This window comes from Amyelois transitella, chromosome 8 (assembly GCF_032362555.1).
Source record: "Amyelois transitella isolate CPQ chromosome 8, ilAmyTran1.1, whole genome shotgun sequence".
NCBI classification, from domain to species: domain Eukaryota; kingdom Metazoa; phylum Arthropoda; class Insecta; order Lepidoptera; family Pyralidae; genus Amyelois; species Amyelois transitella.
In genome coordinates this window covers 5,232,226-5,259,003 of record NC_083511.1, presented here as the reverse complement: position 1 = coordinate 5,259,003, position 26,778 = coordinate 5,232,226, and the positions used below count along the sequence as shown (strand labels likewise).

Here is a 26,778-nt window from a genome sequence, read left to right as displayed (position 1 = left end):
CCACAGATACTTACTGCTTGAAATGTTCAATTTAAAAGTGAAATTGTCATCGAAGCAGAAAAAGAATATTAGATATAATTAGGGGTAATAAATACTTTTACGTATGATTGTGAATTTAATAACATAAAAAACAAACTAGATAACACCATTGAAGTTTATAATTCCTATATACATTTACTAAATATTTTTACAATACAATCGATTTTACTTAAAGGCGTCCTTTTACTGTCACAGTATACATCGACGGCATTCAACTAACGTTAGTGGTTTCGTCCTAGCGCCACTGGCCGACATTTGCATAATGCATTCGCTAACAAGACACGTTCGAGTACAATTGCGTTCGCGAAAGAACCCTACTCAAACAACCCATTTCTATTTCAGCTCGCTGCCGCTTGTTTAATGTTCGGCCCGTACAACCGCGTCGGCTAACACTTAACGCTTTTTGCATACGAAAACCGTCCAACGTTCAACTTCCAGTGTCTCTGTTATTATGCTATTCAGTATTCAGGCCGAGTATAGTTGAAGGTCGCCCTTCTGCTCGAGATAACGAACAACTAGTTCCTTTTATTTGTTTATGTATATGCCTATATTTGTTTTGGTTTCTCGCCTTGTTGCGACGGAACTAAAATCATTTCTAAAGTCATAGAAAGTTGATCTCATCAGCGGGATGACAAATTGTGACCCATCAATTTCACCCGTCATTTGCTTAACTAGAAAATTCGTCTCGAATAAATTCTTCTGACGCACACACACTGACCAAACGCCTAAATAAAAACGTTACTCCGTGCCGCCACAAAATAGCCCATAAAAGAGCAACTCCGTAAGACGTAAATGCTTAGATAAACGACTACACTTAATCCGGGAGTTAGAATGTTGACAAGGAATGAACGCGATCAAATATAAAAAGGCCCAAGCATTTTATTCCATTAATCCACGTCATGTTGAATATATTTATAACAAAGCTAGCACTTAATAACTCAAGCGGGCCGTGATCGGGCAGCACACCTAGTGAAACGTCTAATCATTGTGTGGGTTGCCGTAATTGAAGTGGGGAATCGTACCTTTCCTTTTATCTCAATTTATTCATTTTGAGCCGAGCGATCGCTAATGTTGCTGTGACCGCTTGTCAGTTTCAATAACGAGGTGCACGTAAATGAGAAGCACCTGTTCGCTGTTCAGGCGAAAGATATTATTATTAGTCTATATATTGATCGATGAGAGATGAGCTTTAGTGTGAGCGTTTTGTCGAATAGGAAAGTAAACGGGTTGACATTTATGTTACTGCGACGATTAAAGTTTTCGTGAATAATTCTTTCATGTCACGCAGGCAACCTATCGACAAAACTAGGATAACTTCTTCTACAAATGTGCTGTATTTAGCGGAGAGAGTATTCAAAGTTCATAGCCGAGAATGTAATCACGTTTTATAAGAGAAAGTATGAGATAGAGATCTTTTTGACTCAATGCATTGTTACTATGCGGCATTATGTTTTCTCACATGTGCATAATTTATACAACAATTATACAACTCACCAATCAAAGTCGGTTCAAACAAGAGTCAGTTAACACAATTTATTCGGCTCATTTAGCGAGATCGCGTATCACACTGACGTCTCTTTATCAGAGATGTTTTACAATTAATGACAAATTGTGCCTGTTAGGGAGAAATAATTAGTGAGTATCGCCGTTGCGTGACTAGCGCCGTGATGGATGGCGTGCCGGCGATACCATCGCTGCCGCCGAATTTCATAAGAATCTTATTTACAAGCCGAAGGCGCCCGCGCACCGCTCAGTCTTGTAAATTATCGAATTATACCAAACTCGACTCCCGAGTCCTATGCGTGTTTATTTAATTTTCCGAACGGTTTCGTTCCTATTACACCTAACTTTATATTGTTCAATGAATTGTGGGAAAGTGTGAGAACACAACAGTCATGTAATTGTTAATCAGCATGTTTAAAATTGTTTGCGGTCACGAATTTAATTTGAAAGTGTTGAATTGTTTATGTACGTAAATATATTGTTTAGAATAATTGTTATACTTGATAGCGTTGTTTCAAAATGCAATTTCGTTGTCTTTTCACGTTAATGCTGGTCATTTTAAATACAGTGGAATAGGGGTGCGTGGGCAGGCATTGACTCGATATCGTACAAAAGTCATAAATAACCCGATCGTAGCGCACGGTAGCGCTGTCGATCGATCAATGTATACAAATTAAAGAGGTGCCCATTACTCACTTTTAAAACACTAATTGCTTATGATGTATTAATGAACAAAGACTAAGTTAGCTCTACTGAAGCTGTCCACTTTTGACACTTTTCTGTATTTACTTCTCCTTAATTTGTGTGGAACTTATATAAAGTTGAAGATTTATTTCTAGAGTTTTAAACTACCTTTACACCGTACATTTTTTCATTATTATAATAGGAATTTAAAATTTCATCTTTAACCCATACAGCTGAACGTGGCCGATCAGTCTGTGCGAGACTGTTGGCTCTGTCTACCCCGTTATAAGGGGTGGGGATAAAGACATGATCATATGTAAGTATGTATATAACAGGTATTTAGCTTCTTATCCGTGAATTTGTACATCATCATAATGCAATTAACTCCTGTCCTTTTTGAAATAAGTTTCGCTAATTATCTTTAACGGTTGTTTGTTCATATTATTAATCATTATGTTATCAGTAATTATATGTTTAAAGCTGTAAGCGTGAACTTCGAAGGAATGCTAACAAAGAATTTTACGAATATAAACAAGATGTAATATAATAGGTACCTTGTAAATTATTCTTATGTCAAAATGGTGCAGCTAAATTGCTTTAAACTTTTACAAAGTTCATTACATATTATGTCGTGTCTCTTAATGCATATCAGAATTTAACTCATTGTAAATATAAATACGGTTTAGTGCACAATATTTGTTTAAATTTTTGGAGAAAATGTAGTTTTGCAAAGAACTTTTTTTAAAGCGGGGTTGCTCATTTTCATAACATATGTACTGTACTGTATGTAAATTAATTTTATTTTATTTGCGTCAAAAAAATAATGTCCATGAAACCGATTAAACCAAAATACAATTTTATATGTGTTTATTTATAAGATTAATTAAAACATATTTCATCCTTGCTAATAATAAAAACAGAAAACAATTGACTAGAAAATACTAATCGTGTATGTTATATCCCTATAATAAGTTAATAACTATATATCAAATAATTCCGTGATGACTTAATACTCATGGAGTTATCAAGTCATAAATTGAGCCTCGTTTTTATCGGCGTCATCATAACATATAGACTGTATGAACTAATATTCTACCGATGATTCGCTGTTGCCTTATAAATGTCAACCTTATGCAATTTCCAAAGGCCGTTTGTACACAGTATAGATAAAACGTGCTCATTACAATAACTTCCATTGGTTAAGAATTTCGAAATGGAAAACAAGGAAATACAATTCTTTATCAACCTTTTTTGTCAATGTTGGGAAATCTTGAAATTTTAATCCATGGAAAAAATCTCAATGAAACAACCACGAAATCTCCGTAAAATCAATTTTAATGCATCGTTAGTTCCTCAAACAAATCGCAATGCATATTTGTGTAAACTTTTAAAACCTTTTGGAGGTAAATAATTTGAACTTTTAAACAGTAACTTAAAACATTAGTGAAACAAGGTCTTTTATATGTCAGTAGCTATTACATAGTGACCTCAAGCGAGTCACGAATACTAGCATATCAGATAATTGCGATATTTTGTATTGTCAATAAATATCGCCGACCTTGTGTCATTAATCTTAGAGCACAAAATATTTCGTAAGTTTTAAGTTTATAGGTTTAGAATATAGGTTACGTTTTAAATTCTCCACTGAATACAATAAAGTCAACTTATAACTCGATCTTTATTTCTCTCAACAAATTAACGATGGATTTTAAATTGACGACAACAAAGAATTACAAAGCTTTTCTTTCCCATATAAAGCAATCAGATGTAGGTCAAAAATACTAAACCAAAGCGCGTTTATAAAGGCTTAATCGGACGAGCGATCACGAGGCCGAAACGCGAGTTTTTACTGTTGGTGAAATATGGCGCGTCATGCAGTCGCGGACGGTCGACGGGCCCCCAAAGAATTATTGCAGTCTCTGGGTGCATCTCCCGTTTCGCACGCCTCATATTGTTATTAAGATCAGAGGTCGTCTTGTTTATGAGTCGACGGCTTTCGAAAGGTAACACGGCGCGAGTGAAAACATCGCTACGAACGATGACATAGAATTGATAGTGTAAATATTGTGCTTAACCAGTACCCGAATACTCTTTACTGAGATTTAGGCCTCGAATATTGTAATCATGACCTGCTGTATTGAGTGTGCATTTTGGATCTAACGATCTGATAATTGTAATATTTAATGCGTGTGCTGGTGAAATTTGGGTTGCGTACGTTTATCTTGATGCGTATTGTATTCAGTTTTTTAATCAAGTTGATGGACATCATTTAAATAGATTCATGGCTATTATTTAAATAGACTTGGAAAAGTAAGTGCATACAATTCTCGTATGGATACTAAATGCCAATTGCCGAAGCACCATGTGATTGTGTAAACTCAGCAGCAACGGTACATAGTTTTTACCTTGTTAGAAAACAATGGCTCATTCTCTATGACCTACTGTAATATCACACATTCCTGGTCCATTAAAGGAAGGCGGGCATGAAATGGCAGACTTAATGTCGATTTCGTCGATAGAAACCATAAGGTCAGTTATGATTGTTTTAGCGTCCGATTGCGCGAAAGACTATAGTCACGCGAGGTAAATATTAAAGCCTGTGAATACACATATTTTAGCTGGTAACTGCCGTTGCAGATTCTATATTGCTATGTTAAGTTTTTAAAGAATTGCTGGTGTCGGAGTTTTTAGTTATGTATTAAATTTATTTTGTTTATTATATTGACCCATAACATAGTAAGTAGGTACTGGTAACATCTACACTCTAAATATCGTATTCCTAACCTAAGGCAAAACTGAAAAATTTGAATAGTTTCACAATCGGCTCTGATTACATTGGCCGTGATCTGGCATATTTCACGAGCCGCTGTAATGTATCACTGGTTTAATCCTGAGCGACATTGCACGACAATTCACTTTCGAAGCTGATCGTGCGCCTCTCGGCCTACGGACAAAATGTTTGCCATAGCCGGTGAATTATCTGGAATATGATCAACGGCCCCTTTTGCAGGGCGGTTACCTATTGCACACAGAACCAGCTGTTTGCTTATTGTCTTGCGTAACCCGGTGAAGCGAGCCGGAGGGTAATTTGCCTGAGCTTTCATTAACCCGACTACTTCGTGCGTTGTTAATTTAATTTTCTTGTTCGAGTCATTATTAGGAAACTCGAATATTAATAGCGAAAGTATATTTATTCAGTGAATGCAGTCGCGCCATTCAATTTAAATATTTGGTCCTAACGTTTTAGTTTTGAGGTCTCCTATGGATTATGTGGGAAGCGCTCTAATTTTTTGTCAAAAACAGCACGAGAATATATTAATATGCTAAGTTACGGAATGTGTATAAGGAATGTTGCCGTTTATTACTTGTCTAATATTTATTGACATGTCAATTACCTATCCCACGCACGTCTATAGTTAATCATTTTAAATAGTATTTAAAAACTTTAGCAACCAGCAGAAAAAAACCTTGTTAATCACAGTATCTATAGGGTCAATTTTCCTATATTTCATGTTGATGTAATTTTTTAAACAATTGGTAGGTATAGATTTGCCGTGTGATTCCCGGCACCAATACAAAAAAGAATAGACCACTCCATCACTTTCCCATGGATGTCGTAAAAGGCGACCATAACAGATAGGCTTACAAACTTGGGATCTTTTTAGGCGATGGGCTAGCAACCTGTCACTATTTGAATCTCTATTCTATCATTAAGTCAAATAGTTGAACGTGACCATTCATTTTTCAAGACTGTTGGCTCTGTCTACCTCGCAGGGGATACAGACGTGACCATAATATTTTGCTCCGCCTATTACGTTTACTTTTACTGTGAGAAAAATGAAGAAAAATAAACATTTCTCTGAAAACACTTAATGTACTGGTTTCTAGATGTTATAAAAACCTTTTTGGTTAATTCAAAGTGAAAGCAAACGTGACAATGGTTGATTGGCTATGTATGTTTTGATATACCTATAATGTTCATGGTGCTTAGATTACTGCAATGGAGTATTCATTGATTGATTGATCTTTATAGGCCCCAGCATATCTCTATTTAGCTACCCAATATTCATATATTAGGATTACTATCTTAGAACCAGACGAAAGTTAGTGAAAAGTCAAGTTTTGTCAGTTTAGAAAATTTACACCGCTAATACATTCCTACTTGGATTTAGAAACGAAGTCTTACAGCCAATACCGTAAAAGACTTTGTCATTAAATACATATTGTATAACTAAATATATTGCACTGAAATGTGAATCAGTTGGCAGGGCTAGCTCACTCAGTTTATAACTAGGTAAGTCGAGACGATCCGAAGGGTGAGTCGTTCGTGGTCACGCGAACACCTGACACCGCGGTCTTTGTTGCGCCGGCCGTGATCGTGAGTTATACAGATTCCAGATTCATCCCGTGTTCGATGCACTTTATGGGGTGATTCGGAATTTTATTCATTGAAATGGAAGGAGCATGTATAGCTCTGACGCTGTGCTGAATCATAAATTAACAGGGAGAATATTTGTCACGTCGCTTTATTCTGTCAATTGTATTTATTACTTTAATATAGGATCAATGTGGGAGTAATTTTAATTTGATTTAACATTTATTAAATCAGTGACGTGGTAAATTTCTTCATCAATTACCATTTTTAAACGCAAAGTAATAATAATATATAACAAGATAGAGCAGAAATTACCCAGATGCAGATGGTAGGATGCTGGAACCAAGGAGGTAAAGAGGACCCTTAACCAAGGCGCTTGCATGCAAAGCGTATTAATGAGTGTGGATTAGGCAAAAGAAGTATGCAGTTATCAGGGCAATTGGAAAGATGTATATTTATTATCTGCCTACCCATCCAGAAAAGATCAGTGATATTTTTTATTTCAATTCCGCAACTTATTTGGCATTTAACTTTTTATTCTAGAATAGGTTATTACTAGACTTTTAAAAAGTTTCGTTAACCGTTTATAAATTACACATAAAACCAAATGTATCAAATAGAAAAGTGCTCGTACCTAGCTCCATTAAAGCTGTGTTGTGATATTGCTAAAGCCATCCATCATAGCAACGAGTTGAAGCTAGACTACAACACTTGTTTCTATGGCGGTGGTCGCTCACCGGTGGCCTCAAACAAAAGACTGCTTGAAGAGGTTAGGTATTACCTATCAGGTAATTTTGTTCATATAAGAATAGTTTAAAAGAATATTGTTTCTCTTTCGTAATTCTTCTTTTGGAGGATGGGCTAGCAAATATTTCATTTTCTCCACCTAAAGGCTTCTGACAATTGGCACTGTCTACTCTGTAACGTGTTGAAATGTGACATTTGATTAGAAAGTTATAAAGCACAAAATTTTGAATTTGAAGACATACCATAGGTAATTTTAATTGCTGCATGTGATAAATACCTTTTTACATGCATCAAAGGGCAAATGTTATATTGCACATATTAATTCGCTCTGTTATAATTTACATTACACATTTAATAAGCCAGACGTACAAGTAATACAATTTGAACGAAGAACATTGTAAGTTCGTCCCACGCATCGCCCGTACCAACAGCGTCTACCGTTAACTATAGTAATTACAGCTTTTGTCTTTGCTGCCGAAAATGAGATGCTCTTTGTATTCAACCTTTCAACTTCTGACATCAGTATTATTATCACCCAACTTGTTACGTCGTGAAGACACTTAAGCTATAGAATTTTTAACAGTTAATTAATTGAAGTGCAAGTTCTGTATTTGAACGATTTGAGCAGAATACATAATAGATAAATACAGATTTTAGGAATAATTCTACTGTTTCTTTTGTTTCTAGTTTTTTACTCTTTGTATTTATAAATTAATACAGAATAAACTAATTATGTAAATTATGAGGCTTATTGCTAATAAAATAGATCTAGCAGTTAGATTAAAACGGTTAGAAGTGGAACGCAAAAAATTACAAAGTAGTAAAGGGTTAGCAAAACTCGGTGAGCTATTTATCCATAAGTTATCGGAATACCTCGGAGTGTTCGTTTTACTCGTCCGCATATACTTTGAACTGGGTGTCGTTTTATTCTCGTTTCAAAAACAATGATTACCGCGTTGTCTGGCGCGCGTCGTACGAGCAGGATGCCGATATCATTTTGCATGAAACGAGGTGAAACCATCAATTTGCGCTGAGCCGCGCCAGAGGTAAACGCCGATCTCGCTTTAAAAAGTCCAAGTAGATAGAGCTCGCTTATAGGGCTGCGCAACACTTTGCGCCGTTTTGTACTGTGGCTGCTTGCCGCTATGTTAACTCGTGTTGTATTGGCGAAACAAGCGCACCGGGATCAACGAAGCTGATCTTACAACTTGGCCTAACATCCAATGATATTTACGTTTGTAACTACGACCTTTAACGTTTTTATAGGTCACCACATCATTATTCTCTTATATAAAAGCTTGTTCCTAATAGAAAATACTTTTCCAAAGCAGGTAATAAGCATAAACATTGTTAAGTAGTATTTATAACTACAGGTGCAATGTGCGACAGAGCCTGCTGCCGTGACCATCGGAGGCGAAACATTCCCAGCGGGTGGCAACTCAAACGTTTCATCTCCATTTTTCCGCCTCGCCAACTTTTTGCATAGGACCGAAGCCAGTTTTACACGAGTAGACGTTGGACAAGAAAGAAAATTTCTACCTTTACAAACAAGTGCAAAGCGGTACAAAAAGCATGTAGTAGTTGAACCACAAAGTGGTTATCGATTCAAACAAGCTTATTGTTGAGGAAGGGCCCGAACATGCCGATATCTGTAGTACTTGCATCGCTCTCTAGCTCCGATGTGAACCTTTATCCGATCAAACGACTGTTGCAGGCAGTTTATGGTCGCTTGCTATGGGCATTCCCGACTTCTTATGTTTGTCTTGTGTTCATTTCCGCATTTCACCACTTCTGTTGCAGTTACTGATACAGTTTCACAAAGATTACCTACGTTTTCATCAAGAAATGTACCATATTAGATGTTGCTTTATCAGAGTTACTCGTATTTGCCAGTTAGGGCGCTTTAGCACGTAAGCTAAAGTTATGGATTATACTCAGGTTATTGAGTAGTCGGGCTCAGGCTGGACTTTATTGGTGTGCATAGTATCTCAAAAATTCTTATTAAAACGCCAGGAGTCGATAAATGGTCGGTCGGAATGGCGACAATTCATAATAATTTGTTAACAGGTTTGGTAGTCGCGCCACGGCGGCGGGCGGCCGTCGCCTCGTAATGAGCAACATCTGCGAATCAATGAGGTTGGTGCGCGTTTTATTAAGCGCCGCGATAAATTTGCATCGTCAAACAGAGGCCGCAGCGGCGAGGCACGTTCAGCAAATAGAATAAATACGTAGCTCCTCTCGCTCCCACCACACCACCCTACTACAAACACAATTTGCCCCTATTTATGAGCCTTTCCGAGTCGTCATAACGCTTGCACAGGCGATCCTGCCTGAACCGATGATTATTTGCATGCCCGAAGAGCACTTGCGTGCACGAACCGGTAATAGCGTCTGATCTCCATCAATCTTTCAACACTTGATCGATAATGCCGTATATTAATTACTTTACTGAACGTTTAGCGAATTCGCACCACATTTGTCACAATACATTACGGCTATCATCTTTCGTTGAATAAGTTCTATCCCAGTTTAAGTTCAATTTTATTGCTTTCACTTGAAACGATTTAATTTTGAAGTGTAATAGCTACAATGCCTGTAGTGTGTCATTCTCTCTGTAATCGAGGACAAGTTCTAAATCAAGTGTTACGTACTCGGGTTCGCAGTAGTCATAAAATTTCACGACCACTTTCCTCTTGACAGCGCTGAGGGGAATCTCTATAGGCTTACGGCAATGTGCAATCAAACCGACTCCAGTATCGGCGAAGTCTTCGTTTCAATGGTTATTTGATGCCGGACACTCTTGTAATGGAAATATGGTTCCTATCTGCACACTGGGATCTCGGACAATGCGCGGGCGTGCCAGATAGGCTATGATAACTGTGTACGAATCACGTGCCGAAACATACAGCCGTGTTAATAAAGTATGCTTATTGGTCGCCATCTTATTACGGAACTTTAACTTTTTTTAGCATCGATCTTCGATTCGACGATTACGGGCCGGCGTTGACGGACGTCAGCTTAACTTGTCTGTCACCGGACGGCGCAGACACCTACCACATTAATCTCTATTCTTGCCGAGCAACACGTGGATTTACGCGTCGACGAAACTAATTTATATGCAAATCATACCAACCTTGAGGACTGCGTATATGCAGACAAACCAAGTCCCTGTGTGTATGAATGTAGCTATGAATTCCTGAACATGAGTTCTGACTTAACTTCCATTTTACGTTAATTTAACATACTTGGGTAATGTAAATATGTTTTAGGACAACATTCAAGGCTGTTGTATCTTTTTGTTAATATTCTGTTACGATTGTTTTATCATGACCGCGTGTAGTGCAAATATCATTTGAAATTTACTCCAGGTGCTTGAATATGTAGGGATCACATTTTGATTGTTTAAAATAATATAAATGTAAATAATTCAAATAATAAATACAATTAAATATTAGAAACCGACGGACAACCGTTCCGTTTTTTATGTACCTATTAAACTAATGCGCGGAACTCTTTCGTCCCGCCATAGATTTGGCGGACGAGTAATTTTAAAAATGTCTGTTTGACAGAAAAGAAGATTATTGTGTTTTTCCCGTTCGTTATATTATTATCTTAGCGTTATCGTTATCTTATATTCTTTTCCCGTTTACTCTCCCTCTCACTGCGCTTCACCTTCCATTAAGTAAGCCTTTAATCTATCGCTTCAAATATTTTTAGCGCAATATAAACGGAACAAGTATTTGGTCGGATTCTATAAATGAACCGAACATTCTTACATCGCTTAAAGCATAAAAATGCCTTTAATAGAAATGATTTATTTGGGTTCTTTGTATTTGTCAAGAATTTTTATGAACTTTCGAGCCAATATAGTGAGAATCCTCATAAAATAAATTATCGCGTTTTAATTTTTTGCGTCATTTTTTAATACAGACAAGTATACTTTTTTTCAGTTTGATTGAAAACTGGTTAACCATTCGTATTATTTTATCTGGCAAGTGACGAATGTAGCCGTTTGTCATTTTGTGTTTATTTTACCGTCTCTGGGCACCCAAAACAGCGACGTGAACACGTCTATTGTGGGCGTGTGATTATCTCAAATTAATATTTCACTAATACCGATGTCGCTTGTCAAGAGACAAAGGCCTCGGCGTTGTACGGGCGTCGCCGTCGCGTTGGGCCCGCGCGCGCTCTTTGTGTTCACCAGAACAATATTACTGGCGTCTTGATAAATAGGAACAACTGTTGAGGCAACAATGCAGCCTGTAACGCGATACGAACGCGATCGACCGGTGGATTAATGACCGCCTCGCCTAAAAGAATGGAGCGTAATATTTATTATCAGATAAAGGCCCGCTACCGGGCAATTCGTATGTCTCTTACCATTATACAACTCTCGATGCATCGCTAGCGCATTACTCATTCCGTATTGCGATATCAATTTATAGTGTGGTACACCTTAAAAGATTGTGTTGCTTTTGTATTTCTCAGAATTTCTCTTATACACATGCCATACTCATTGTCGCACGTTTAAGATCAATACGCGGTAATACTTGATATTTACACTGCCTTACCGGAAAATAGACAAAGTATATTATAAATATTGATTAAAGTGAAAACACGTTAGACGGTTAAGGAACTAATCAGCTTGGACTTCTTTTATATTATAATAGTTAATGAAACGTTCCGCCCACGAGCCTCAAACCATTGATCTTGAGCACGTTAATGGCCGCGTCGAAAGATGTGTGCATACGCACCCATACATATCATCATGGGCCGGTCCCGTCTTCCTTGATTATAAATTTAAATAGGGAAATTTTCGATACTTTACTGCTTGATCCAATCAATAGGTATTCCGAGCCACTTAAAGAACACAGAGAAATAGCGGTTACATCTCTGGCCATCAATAGCTTAAGTAGTCCTTTGTATGCATTGAATTTAAAGCCAACTTCTCATCTAGATGTTCATAGATAAATCTTTTTCTAATGGGAAACATAGTTCTCTTATAAGTTTTTTTGATGTTTACCAAAATTAATTATATTTTTCTTTTTGACCAGTAAATAAATGAAATCTATATTCAAGCCGTCAGCAGTATTATAATGAGTACCTACCGGGATGACCGAGCCGATCTCAGTGGACGTCAAAAAACTATATACTTAATAATTAGGAAAAAAAAAGAATACCGCCCCCAATCGATATTCTACATTATTGAAATCAGTTCAATTTAAAAAAAATCTCCCATGTGTAAAAAACACTTTCCTGAAAACGGCATCAACATAGGTTCTGCGAAACGCGAGATAATCGCGGACAAAAACAAACATACATACATACAGCTCAAACTGAGAACCACCCTTTTTTGAAGGCGGTTAAAAAAGTAGTGAAAACGAAGAAAACCATGAAAACCCACCAAAAAAAGTAAATTCAAAAATAAAACTATCCATCTTACACGGAATCGAACCCAGGCGTTTCCACACCAAAACCGACAGCTCGGCGCTCGTCAACTGAGTCATTACGTAGAGTGATACAAAATTATCGATCTTTAGCGACTATTTTATATAGTAAAATGTTTTTGGGTGAAAAATGTGAAATCGAATGTGGGACCCAGCTGAATCGATTCTTTTGACTAGGTATTTGTAGATTAGACTTTCTATGTATCTATATGACAAGATTAAGTTGTTCCAAAGACAATAAAGATGTAAATGGTAAGTCTATCAGCGATTAAATATCTATTTCTATGTAACATTTGTTGCTGCTGAAATCACTATTATAAATTTGTGCTCCAACACATAGTAGCTATAAAAAATTAAGAGGCTAACCCGTCCGATAACACTGCGAATACTGCGTCACTGACAAGATAAGAGATCTTATTTTATTAAACATGTTTCCTTGTCATTGTATGAAATAAATATTTTCAGGTGCTACATCTTCGGCGTTGCTTTATCATAAAAGATCTGAAAATGGACCAGCCATATTAATTCTACTTTGCAGATGAAGAAAAGTGTACCCGGCAATCATACATCTGCGATGACTATCTGGAAAACCAGATATTGGTCCAGTGTTTGCAAACTCAATAGAGATGATATTACGCGCAGTGAATCTACTACACGCTGGACAATCTGTTACTATTATGTTGCCGTTATCTATCCAGTTTTATAGTGTCGTTTTAAGTTTCTAGTTCCTTATGAATATAACAAAATCTTGAAGCAAACTAATTTATCTGAAAGAAACTGTCTACAAAAAGGTCAACTGCATGCACTTGTAACGGAGCTGGTTAAATAATATGGCCACAAAGTTTTACGAGAAACATAATCATAACTAGGAACTTCACCACTTCTCAGTTACAGGGATTTATCTTCGTTGCGAGCTAAAATTTATGATACAGCGATTAGACAAACGACACCTTACTAGCAGTAAATTAGTGGTATAAATAAGTAACGAGCATAAGTTATTTTACGATTAGAGATATGGTCTTCGTCTTGAATATTCAAAAATCGTTATAAAGACATTGATCACGGGGAACGGGTTAGACGGGGCAGCGTATCACTCTGGTTGCGCTTTTCGATCGGTTCTCGATAACGCGTAATATTCGCCTTACTTTTTTGTCGTATCACATAATTACGATTTATATCTTCGGATGTGCCTTGTCGTGCTGTTGACTCTGCCCAAAGTCCCGTGTTTCGATGATTTATTGCCTTTTGTTCAGCTTTATTTCTACTCTTATTTTATTATATGCTATTCAAAAATGATCAGATACGCAACTGTTATATTTTTCCCTGTACATTGAGCCAATGGTTGTGGTAATACGATTTTTTTGTTATCAGTAATAACTTCGTAATATCGGGTCGTTTTTAATCAGCTTATGTGATTTTTTTTTATAAATTCTGATAAGCCGTATAATAAGTTATTCAAAGTGAGTTCCGAAATAGATTCAGAAAAGAAAAAAAATATGAAATACCTAGTGCACGAAGGACATCCTATTCTAAAATGTACGCTTCAAATCATTTCATGACGTTTAAATAAACCTATGCAAGTCAGTAATCTTTGCATCAATGAAAGGAAATAGCATTTTGGTTTCGACTGTTGAGTCCATATTTATCGCATATAAATAAACTGGATACAGAGTTTCGCACTTGCATTACTATAAAAACTTCACCATAATTCTGCCCGCTGCTGGACGTTTCGCCGGCGAGTGGTTCATTGTATTTGAGTTCTCAATCGTAGGATTAACATGTGAAATATAAACACATAAAACGTCAGTATACAATGGCACTATAATGGCGATCCGTCGAATCCTAGACAGTTTGTTCCCAGGATTGAATTAGGTATGCGTTGCGCGGGCACAATTGATGGGCGACGCGAATCGATGCGCGCCCAATTCTGTACCCGCCAGTATAAACAACATCACTTGTTTATTTGTTGTACGATCATAGCCGTAAAACTGCCCACAAAAGGCCAATCGTGACCGCAAATATAAGGGTTGAAACTAAATATTTTATTGTCGATAGAGAACGTGTGTTTATTTATTACTTCGTTGGAAAACTGCTATAAAAGTATAATATGGCCGTGTAATATTCTGTTCGCAGAAATAAAAGCTTTTATTTATCTCGATTTAATGTTTTCAGCATTTAATAAAAAGCAAATTAGCTCAGTGGATTTCTCTAAATATGGGTTCCATAAAAAAATTAACTACATAAAGTTGATAAAGTTATTTTCACATGATAAGATAAACTTTATATATATTTATCTTCTTATAAATATGAGTAAATTTGAAATTTATATCTGCTATCGATATTGTTAATATATAACTCTTGATTGACAAGAAGTTTCAAAATTATCCAATCTCATTGAAACTTCGCGAATTTCTTATTTGAGCTGATTTATTTTTGGTTCCGAAGTACCGTTAGCGAGCGCCGCCAAAATAGACAACGCCGTGTCTGGCTGCGGCCACTCGTTGTAGTACAAAATGTTCAGAAATTAGAAATATAATATTTTTTTTTGTTCCTGCCAACGCAATAAGAACGCAAGTTTTGGAACATATGTACATGCATGAAGAAAATCACTCATTTTCCCGGAGTCGTCGGTTGGACTACATCTATCCACTTATGCTTCATATTTTTTTTTGTATTCGAAAGATTCCGACATATCATATCTAAAAATAAACGCAAAGTTGCCCCAAGAATAAATACGAAACTAAAAAACATTTTTGGGTGAAGGATTAGCACAGTGGTAACTTTTTATACTCGTATGTACAGGTTTTATTTGATGTTATGGAATAATAGTCATGGTATTACCATTCTGTCGCATTTTTATTTTGTTCAGTGGTTATCTAAATTAAACCTGATTGCTCTTATTAAAATAGACGGCCACAGATATTAATTATTCACTGTTCTCATAATATAATAGCTATTTTAATAAATGAAATGCTATTTTTTTCTTCTTTATGCATCTATCGTTGACACATTTATTTTCAGCTTCGTTTAACTTTTTGGACATATGTGTTTTGAGCTAATACATGAAGGGTTTGATATTACTGCTGATAATTTATTTAATGAATAATCTTCCCTTCTTGATGGATATCTGTTGGTACTTTCTATTGGAGTGATCATCACGAGTGACCCCTATTTTATTCGGCGCCTTTTTCCCTACGTAGGGATTTTAGTTTGAACCAAATCTGTTGTGGTTTTGGCGGCGGATTAATCGATATTTGATACATCTATTTGTTTTGAAAACTTAAGGTGATATTTTTTCAGTAACAGAAAAACAGTTATTACTACAAACTAATTCATTCATTAAAATAAACAGTTTTAACTCCGTTCAATCGGCGGCAGATTCACCATACACCTGATCGACTACTGTAGCATAGAAAAGTCGGTGTCGCCTCACAATTAGTGGCGATTGGTCTCGGTGAGGCGCGGATGCGCACGGCCGCGCTTCCCATACCCACCTGCGCTGTCGCCATCAGATTTAATTAACTTTTTGTCTCCCACCGCTAACAATCCTCGACGTTGACATTCCTGACGCTTCTGTGCTGACTAAGACCATTTCTACATGGGGTTCTAAAATGGTTTTCAATTTTTACCCGATCGAAAATGGTATCTCATATCGACTAACGTTGCTGATTTTTTCCCTATAGTGGATAGTGCATTAGCTTTAGTCGTATAATGAGAACGTATTTGCTAGGGTAAAAAACACTATTTAAAAAGCGTTTGAAAATTATTAATTCATTTGTTAAGTCTTTGTCGTATGGCATGCCCTGTTTTTGTCGTATGCCATGCCAACTAAGTTTCAAATATTTGCAAAACCGTTTCAATTTATATATCATATAAGAAAATTATAATATCATAAGGAAAGCATATATTCAGCGAGAAATTAATATGTTGGTGAAAAAAAATAGACGAAGACATTGCGCTTGACCGCGTCTCGGCGGTTCAAGTTCGACACGATTCAATGATCTCTGTAATGTGTGATGCCTTCAATGATGATTGATAGTACTATCCATTTACGGTGATTTTAAAGTTAAGAAAGTTGCAATCAGAAATAACATAACTAAGTAGACATTTAAAATTCTGAATTTTTAAATTCATAAGTACCTACTGAATTATAATCGTCCACTCGCTACTTCAATCACATGTCAATTGTTGCCTAGTCATTCTACAAGATAAGTCTCTCGGTGTTATGCTTACATCTCTGAAGAGAATGCTGGATGCTCCTGTACTACGATTCTTAATCAGGTAAGTAAGGTCAATCAGTTACAAACTGACTCCCGTCTGACCAATGCAACCTTTTAGTCATTTTAATTGTCGCGATATTGCTGTGACATTTCTTAAACAACAAATATACTATCGCATTTATAATAATAGTACAATAACCTCTATTTGACCAATCGTAACAATATGCTTGAACGTGCATCACAGTTTCAAGTTCGGATGGTACTGAGCTGACCGCAAAGACTGCGAGTTGCGTAAACTGTGCGCTTGCGATGCCGGCTCGCCAACTCTTAACTAGGCGCATGACTTGCGTTTGAATGGACACTGACCAACCAAAGTATTAGACAACGCATCAAGGTAGATTAAAACCAAAGAAATTGGAACAAAAGAGATATCGGTGGCGTTGTATTACATCGCATGCCATTTTCCGCGCAGTCGGAAAGCTGTCCAATATATCTCAGAACTGGAATGCATGATGTAAACCAACTCCCGGAGTCATCATCACTAGCGACATCATATTCATTAGTACTTAACACGTCGAGTCTTATGTTATGCTGAATTATATGGTTAGAAATGTTGTATTAAGTTGTTGATAACTCGTGTAAAATAAGGAAATAAGCAGACAGAAAAAAAATAACGTCACTTTGAATGTAAATAATTATTTTGTGTCTATTTATTCTTATATCTGTAGAAATAAACTTAAGACTCATCATCAATGTCAGCAAGTCGATGCCTCGTTTATCTAAATACATAAGTTTCTCACCAATGTTTATTTATAGACATTATAACTTGACAAGTGACTGGGGCTCATTGAAATCGTCGATTATTGATTAAGTGCATATTTACTCTCCATTTTACGTCTCGATGATATGCTTCACGTCTTTGATATTACTTTATTAAAAAGAGACTCTTAATAAAATATTGCATGGTAAAATTTTCGTAGTTACACTTTCATTTCAAGTATTCATTGGATTGCCATGCAGAAAACTCGTGAAGCCAATTTTTAAGCTTTCCAATAATAGTTGCGAATGAATCCTCAGCGATATTAACAACACTGACATTCTTATGCAAATGTGAAGATTGGAGCCGAACAAAAAGTACGATTAATCGAACTCAAAAGTAAATCGAGCGTGCGCGGCGGCTCTTGGTTCGCGCTGCCTCTTTAATTGCTCTTTGATAACCGGTAATAGTGGTATAAATGCACCCATTATAGTTCCAACCATTTATATTGGTTACATTAATTCTGATTCCATTGAAAAAATAAATGCATCGCTGGATTTCTTGCGTAGTGTGACACTTTCAGACCTACGCAGAGAGATGATGAGATACAATCGTCGCGGCTGGAATATTTTCATTTTTATTTGGATGGAACTACGCTATAGGATTCGGATATGTAAGCCATTCTGTCTACGACCATGATCTTCAATTGAGTAAGTCAAATTTTCACACGATGCGACAAGTCTGAGTACTGCAACCTTTCTAGGATAACCTAAGATAACATTACTTATAATGTTGGATCATGGTTACACATTCAATCGCTCGAATATGGTATCCTAACCGTAAAAGCTTTCGGATTTAATAATAATTATCGTAATTAAATCATTTATATAATACGAGCACCTGCAATCAAAGCGAATCCTCGTAGCAGGACCGTAAATACAACTGAAATTTTTAATTATTTTTTAAGACTGCCTCACATTTACAGCCTCTACTCAGACTGAGGGCGTTTAATTGCTTAAATAAATATTTTAGTGATTTATTGTGGACATTAATTTGAGAACTGGATTCCTCTCTTGTAAGTTTTAATAGAGTTGGATAATAACGAGCATTGTTAACCGAGGCGACGGCGGCGGCTCTGTAAGTAAACTACGTTATTGTTGTTATATTGTATAAGAATTTGCGGGGAATTCTCGTGTGGGAAAAAGGAGTGTATCTTATAACAGAGTCTTCTTTCAAATGAACCTGATACCAATTTTGTTGCTTATTTAAATTATATATTTTTTAAAGTTGTTATAAGAGTTAATGTTGTATTATTAATTAGGTTATTATTATAATCTATAAAAAGTTTCAACTTTTATATGCAAGATATGAATAATTTTTTACGGTAGTATTGTTGTACAAGATTTAAAATCACACGCCCAATAGGGGCAACTAGAAATACACAAAGGAAGAGGTAGAGAAATAGTATATTTTTCCCCAAAATTATGTATTGTGTAAACACCACTTAAAATTTTGTAATTAAACAGGCTCTTTTAAATGAAATCGCGTCTAAAAATTTTTTACATAATTTTTCACATCACCTTTATTTTTATTTTGCCCGTAGAGAGAGTGTATCGCAGTTTGTCTGTTTTAATCTGGCCTGACATAGGCTTGAGCGTTTACGAGGCCAGCCGGTGTGTTCCTACGTTTTATGGCCCACTGTTAAATAATGCGTACCTACTCTTTTTTGCGTGCGGGATGTTAGAGAGGAATCACCTCGTTGAAGTACTTTTTACGAGTTTGTGGAACGTGTCTCATTTCTGCCGACCGAGCCTTTTGAAGTTTCGCCATCTTGATTACTTATTTAAAGGATTTAACATGCAGCTACGTTTTAACATGATACAATTCACTAAGAAAGTTTTGGTATAATATTTTTTGTAACCGAATTTATAACTCAAGCATTGAAATGAAATTTATTTACTTACTTACGCGATAGGTTGCCTTGTGATATAGGTGGCAGGTACCACATAAGACATTTCATACATTTAATTAGTAAAGATTCTCATTTTCTGCAGTAGTAAAATAAAAATGCCATGTTTTTTATTGAATTCAAACTGATACATGATTACTTGCTTTTAACTCAAAATATACGTTAACGTGCAAGGAATGTTGAAAATTATTTCTTTAAAAAGTACGGTAATGCCAAACATAAAAGATATTGTTTTTTAGATAGAAATCCACAAGTGGTGATTGCTTCCGGATATCTCTTCTCTGTGGAATTCCAATCAAGATGAGCTATACAAACTTTTTATAATTTATTAGTTACCATCTTACAAGGCACTACACAGCAAAGTTACCTTAAAAGATATATAGTATTTATCGAACCATTGTATGTTCGTTAATCTAAAGTTAGGTATTTCTATTAGTGTCGTATGACATAAATTTTGATTGCTCTCTCCAACCCATTGTTTGCGGCATTCCAATCAAGACTGCCGCCTTGCGATGCAGACAAACTCTCACTAGATAGTTGACACCCTATTCACTATCTTGAAACCAGAAACTACTTCAGATGTAGCACATACTTGTACAAGTTCTAAGTGTACTCTTGTACATAAATATTTGCATACATTTTAAAGTCACTTTGAAACTTTTCGTGTTCCAGTAAAATTTTACGAAATAAAACTACTAAACTCGCGAAAAGTTATAAAGTATATGTTTGTCGTCATTACTAGTCAACGTTACCTTAACTACTCCACAAGTTTTAGCGCAAGCGTTATACATTTATAGTGATTCGTTTTAAAAACTAATGTTAACCCTAGCGGGGACTGTGGATTAGCGCACTTGTCCGACGTTCTGTATCAAACATATTTTAGTTTTACATATTGCTTTACCGAAAAATTCCCAGTAACAAAAATTTTTAAATTGTATGTAAATTTGAAAATGTATTAAAGTTTTCCACTAGGCGGCTGAATATTGTGAACATATGTCAAACATGCAAGAAAATAAACCGGTGCCCGCGATCGGCCGTCAGCAGGTATGACATGCGGTGTCACCCGACCTCGTTTGTGATAACACATTTTCCACCCTGCTTGCTGCAACTGCTTAAAGCGACACCTGCCCGCTTTTTACTACAAATCTGCTACAAGTACGCAATTAATCTGGCGCGCGCCTAAAAGTTTTTAAGGTTCATTACTTTAAAAGGAACCCATATAGGTACCATTACGACCTTTGTCACAAACAGCTATAGTGAAAATCAAACTATTCTTTAATCTATTTCAGGTGCGAAACGGTTAGTCTCGCAGGTGCTGGTATCAACGTTCATTGCTCACCTTTCTAATTTTATTAAATTTGCTGTATAGTATGACTACTTCTTAATGTATTTTAATTCTATAGAGACTGCATACCTCAGAAAGAAATTTAATAGAATTATTAAATTAACATTTGTATTTTCCTGAAATCTTAGGATTCTTCTTGTAGACGATGGGCTAGCAACTGTCACTACATATTTGAATCTCAATTCCATCATTAAGCCATTCAGCTGAGCTTGGCCGAAAGACTGAAAAGTCTTTTCTGTTAGCTCTATCTACCCTGCAGGGATATAGATATGATTATATGTATGTATCTACTAAATAAACTGTGGCACGGAATCGCGTGTTATTAACCGTCTCACACTTGCCTAGTTTTTGAATAAGATATGCTCATCGATGTATCGCACGTTGAACCGCTTGAACTCTCAGGGGTTATATGCAATTTCTTAAATTGTATGATCTTCTGGGAAATGCAAGACGCATTTTTATACTGTTGAGTCACCTAATCGCACTGTGCAGAGCGACCCGGTTTCGTCAAATACAAGCTCTGCACACCCCTGTTTCCCCGACCCGCCAGGTTGCCGCTACGTTTCCCGAGTTATGTGCCCGCCTAGTTTTGAACTCGGCTTAGCTCGACGGAATAGCTATTCTGAAATTTCACCAACGCATATGCAAATGTCAGCTCTCGACACTGATTGTACGAGTGGCACAGGAAAATTCATGCATTTACATTAAATTTCCCCGAAATTGGATCCCAACTTGGTTGTTTATATACGAGCGCAATATGTCACGTGCTAGCCTCTCGATATTTACGGTTTTCAATCGCATCTGTCGCACTGAAAACTGCAGCAATTGTTTAGGGTGCCGCCTGTGTAAAATTAGAAACCATTAGTTAAAGTCATCAGTCAAAATCTTGATTTCATGTAACAAATAAAGTGGAAAGCTGCGTTGAAGCAATAAAATATATGACTATTTTGCATAGTTTGATAAATTTTACAATCAAGATTTTTAAATGGTTCTCTGTGTTAATAGCGCTAACTTGCTAATTGTACGCTAGAAACAACAAAATGAGACAGTGGTCGGCGAAAGACTTTATCCTAAAGTAATCGCAATGTTACTCTGTGAACGCCGGACGTGTGGGTACGGAACTCAATCAGTACACGATCGTGCGTACTTTCCTCCATTTTTTTTTTGTTTCTCTCTGTAGTGTTTTTAATCAGAGCTGGCCAGTTATTGCCGCTGTTATTGAAACGTTACGGCTCGCTTTAGCGGATTAACTAATCGAATGATTGTTTACCGCGGCCATTGGTTCGCGTCGCCGCCACCGGCCGCTCGCGTATAATGAATGTTGCCTACATTAATTACAGTTTTAGTGCCACTTTTATAGCTGGGCCTTTTTATAGCTTTGTGTGAGATTACATGTACTTATTACTACTTCTCATTTTCGTATGACTCAATATGTTATCGCATTTTAATTTTTAAGTGTGCACTTATAAAATAATCATGGTATGTTATTAGGATGAGAAATTTATGACACATTTTAAGCGTTAATATTGACATTATGGACTTTTATTGAAACATTAATGGAAATATTTTATTAAGGTTAATTCATTACTCTTTCATACATACATATAGTCACGTCTATATCCATTGAGGGGTAGATGGAGCCAACAGTTTTGAAAAGACTGGAAAGCCACGTTTAGTTGTGTCTTCATGATGGAATTGAGGTTCAAACAGTGATGACAGGTTGTTAGACATCGCCTATAAGAGAAACCCCAAGTTTATAAGCCTCCCCTTCGTAGTCCCATTTTACGACATCTATGGGAAAGATATGGTGTAGAGTGGGAAAGAAACCACACCGCACTCATACTATAAATATGTGGAAAAAAATCCAATTGACAAAGCAATTTCTCGTTTCATTATTAATTGAATAAACACCAAGTAGGACAGAGTCCATATTTCCTCATTTACCGTCTACGAGCTGGCTATAAATTGGCGACTACAGATCGATCGCTGCGCTTGCGCACAAATCAAACCGCACGTCAAAACAATGGCGGGCACAGCTGCGGGGGCGATCGTGCAGCCACCCGCCGGTTATCAAAACCTTCTTATTTATACCACCCGACATACACGGCCGTGGAAATCTTCGCAGTACCTCAAAATCAAAAGTAAATAGATTGTTTTAACGAGAGCTAAGAGCTACCTATTTTACTTTCTTCGTTTATATCGTCTATGTTCTGTCTTAGAAGCATATCTAAATCATCATCTACAGTGCAAGTACTGTTTCACCAGCATGCCTGATTACATTCAACAGAACTGGAACTAATCTCAAATTCATTTTCATGCATTACCACCTTCTTTAACTATTTTTGTACTTGGATCAATAGAGAAAGCTATTTCCTGCTTTAATTTTGGCGATACCTCGTAACAAGAACGTATTATCTATTTGTCAGCATCACGAACAAGTTGGTTATAAATTTTATGCGCTCCAAATAAAATTAAAGACGCATATTTACTGATTGGTGTTTACTGACGTATCGTATTAATAGTACAATTATTTAATAAGGACTGCCTTCCACCAAAACAAATTAAAATTTACTATTTAATTGGTACAGAATAATTGACGTTATTAATATTAAGCAGAAAGTGGGATACCGCCTCGTCGAATTTTAAAAACCAAATTGCGAATATAATAAAAAACTGGCTAAGTGCAAGTCGGACTCGGACGATAAGAGTTTCGTACCATCATATTTCGTTACCCGTAATCGTCGAGTATGTACGAATAGAGTAATTCTCATTAGTTAAGGAAGCAGAAGATCGGCAGTTGACAAGAATTACACCTATTCCGGTCAACCTGCGCTCAATCGATTCTTATTGAGCCAATAAGGTATGTATTAGATATCGGTGAACCTGTTCGGATGGTGTTGGAAAAAATCATGAATGAATGTGATGTTTTTTGTTAACTTGTCACTGGGTTTCCGGCGGTCGCACGGCGCGGCGCGTGGAGAATCGCCGTACGCCTCGGATCGTACCGGCGGCCGGCCACCGTCGACACGCTTCAGCGGCCATTACTGATTGAAAAACGAACTCGATGCGATGGCGGTATCCCGTTGGAGCTATTGGAACCTTCATCGTTGTGTTAATGTATATTCTTCATAAAACTGGAGTAATTTCACTATACATAGATTAGGTATTTACGGCAGATGTTTTTTTCTTATAAGCCTCGCTGTCCGGAAGGCAGCTTTGTTAATTTTTTTCAAGTGCGGACCAATAGTCTGCAATTTCCCGAACCGTGGTTGTAAGTGCTATTGAGAGGTTAAAATCATTGTATTACAAGAATAAAGATTTGAACTCGACGAATTTTACCACAGTGTTTATGTTGAATAAACTACAGCGATTTATAAGAAAGGGTAGCAAGTGATCAGAGAAAATCATACGTACGATACGATCATACATTCATCATACTTTTTTCACGTACCTACTTACTTTTTCTATAGTAGGATTGAATCAAATTAGTAATTCTGTTTCTATGGAGGCTAATTGAAGGGTCCAGTGGGATGTTACCCAAATCGCGTACTTACTCGGTAACTCGGCTAGGCATTGCCGTTGTTCGCCGTGCTCGCCTTGTCAACTCACGAGGAATGAGATTTCAACTCCATTCAACAATCTAGTGGGTATAGGTATCATATCTGATGTGATTTTATAATGTTGTTATAGAGGTGTTTAGGAAAATACTGGCTGTTTTGCAGAGGCGTACGGAAGATTTGATGAACTTTTATGGGCAGAATGTTGGCTATGTTTTCATCGATACCGTTCATTGGGAATCACTCTAGAATATAAAGTTGTCGTTTTTATTTTGGTTGAATTAATTTTACATGGATAACTTTAAAAAATATATAAATACTACAAAAAATTAATTCAATGGCCTATATTTAATTTCAAAAAGTTGCAGTAAAATACACAAAAGCAAGAAATAGCGAGTTATTACAATAGCGTTCACGTAGAGGGCTCATCTCGGAGTGTATTCGCTGGGAAGCTGAAAAAAAAAAACAGAAGGCGAAGCAACAGGTAGAAGTCCAATTAGAGAGGCCGCACTTGAGTGGTCGTAGTAGCGCGACATCGAGCTTTGACGGCCTTCCACAAAAACGCGGCCGTTTCTCTGCCGCGGCAACACTAGCATTTTTTGCGGCGCTCACTTGTCGCGCCTCACTTTGACTTTCACGATCCTTCAGCATTTACCTCGCAAAAATACGACACGTGAAACTGAACGCTAACATTTTTTGCATGAGACAAATGACATTTTGCACGGAAAAAGATTCGGACAATTTTACTAATATATGACAGGTAAATGCACGTGAAGATTTACGATTTCGATATTATCGATTGTATCGCTTTTTTAGTAACTTTTTAAACATAATCGGAGATATTCGTAAGAAATAAATCAGCTGTGTCCTCCGGCTTCTCGCGACAATTTAGGGATCGGGAACAGTAAGTTTAATTCTTAATTATGGTCTTGTTCGGCGTGTCGTATTTATTTTACTTTGAAAAATATCCCCAAGCGGCGCAGCCATAAATTCGCTCACGCGATCAATAATTGAGACGTTTATGTTTATGAAGGATGTTTAAAATCCTCCCACTCTTTGTCTTTTTTTGAAAACTCCACGAAACATCAAGTTTTTTCTTAATAAAGTACTTTTGGATTTGTGAACGTGATTTGTAAAAACACTTCATATTTAACATAAGATTTTTACATGTCTCATTTTCAGTAAGATGCCTATGGGAAAAAGGCGTGATATAATGTATATACCGATGTTTTTAGTTCAGTTTCAATATCGAATTCAGACACAAACCACGAATAAATTTAAACTCTACTTTTGCTTCTGTTACGGAGTTTCGAAGAGAAACATTATGGGTTTCCAAAATGGAAACGCTCATTGTTTGCGCAGTTCAATGTTTTGGTGGCGTTCCTATCTCGGAATTTTAATTCACAATTTGTTCCTCAATTTTCGGGGAATGCGAGCCGTAATGGGAAGGCATGCTACGAGGCAGTCGCACGCTGTCCTCTTCAGCGCTCTGCTTATAATCTGAAGCTAAATCTGGATTAAATGCAGGTGCATATTCAGTATTTACATGGGAGATCTTAACAATTAGCAAAATATAAGATTCAAATTATCCTATTCAAATGATGTTTTTGTATCTATACTAATATTATAAAGCTGAAGAGTTTGATTTGTTTGTTTGTTTGTTTAAATGCGCTAATCTCAGAAACTACTGAACCGATTTAAATAATTATTTCACTGTTAGATAGTCTATTTATCGAGGAAGGCTATAGGCTACATTTTATCCCGGATTTCTTACGGGAAACCTGCATTGTTGACGTTTGTCAACAATGCAGGTGAAAGTTGAATGAGTCGGCCATCTGCGAGCTTTCCACGCGAACGCTGCGCAAACCAACAAAGATATAGTAAAACAATGTACTAAAGATGTGAAGTACTCATTTTTTGCCACAAAAAAGTCCGCGAGAGCATATATCTATCTCTTAAGGTTTACTTACAATCACCACTTTTATGTACATTTTTTAAGATTATTTTTCATTATAAACATCAGTTATTTTGAAACCAATTTTCTTTAATTCAGTATTAATCCTTATCCAAATAAATATGTTTATTACTTTCGGCTTTTCATGTAGACTAAAATTGCCATTTACAGTATATAAATC

The 26,778-nt window shown here is 36.6% G+C and overlaps 2 protein-coding genes across 2 annotated transcripts in view; one reads left to right on the top strand and one right to left on the bottom strand.

Annotated features, from left to right (window-relative positions):
* Positions 1-1,612, bottom strand: part of LOC106134844 (partner of bursicon) — a 98,127-nt gene extending 96,515 nt beyond the window's left edge. Inside the window, exon 1 of the mRNA XM_060945453.1 lies at positions 1,534-1,612. The gene's annotated coding sequence lies outside the window, so the exon portion shown is untranslated. The remainder of the gene's footprint in view (positions 1-1,533) is intronic.
* LOC106136234 (lysine-specific histone demethylase 1A) overlaps positions 1-26,778 on the top strand; it is a 313,849-nt gene that overhangs the window by 90,828 nt on the left and 196,243 nt on the right. The gene's annotated exons all lie outside the window — the stretch shown is intronic.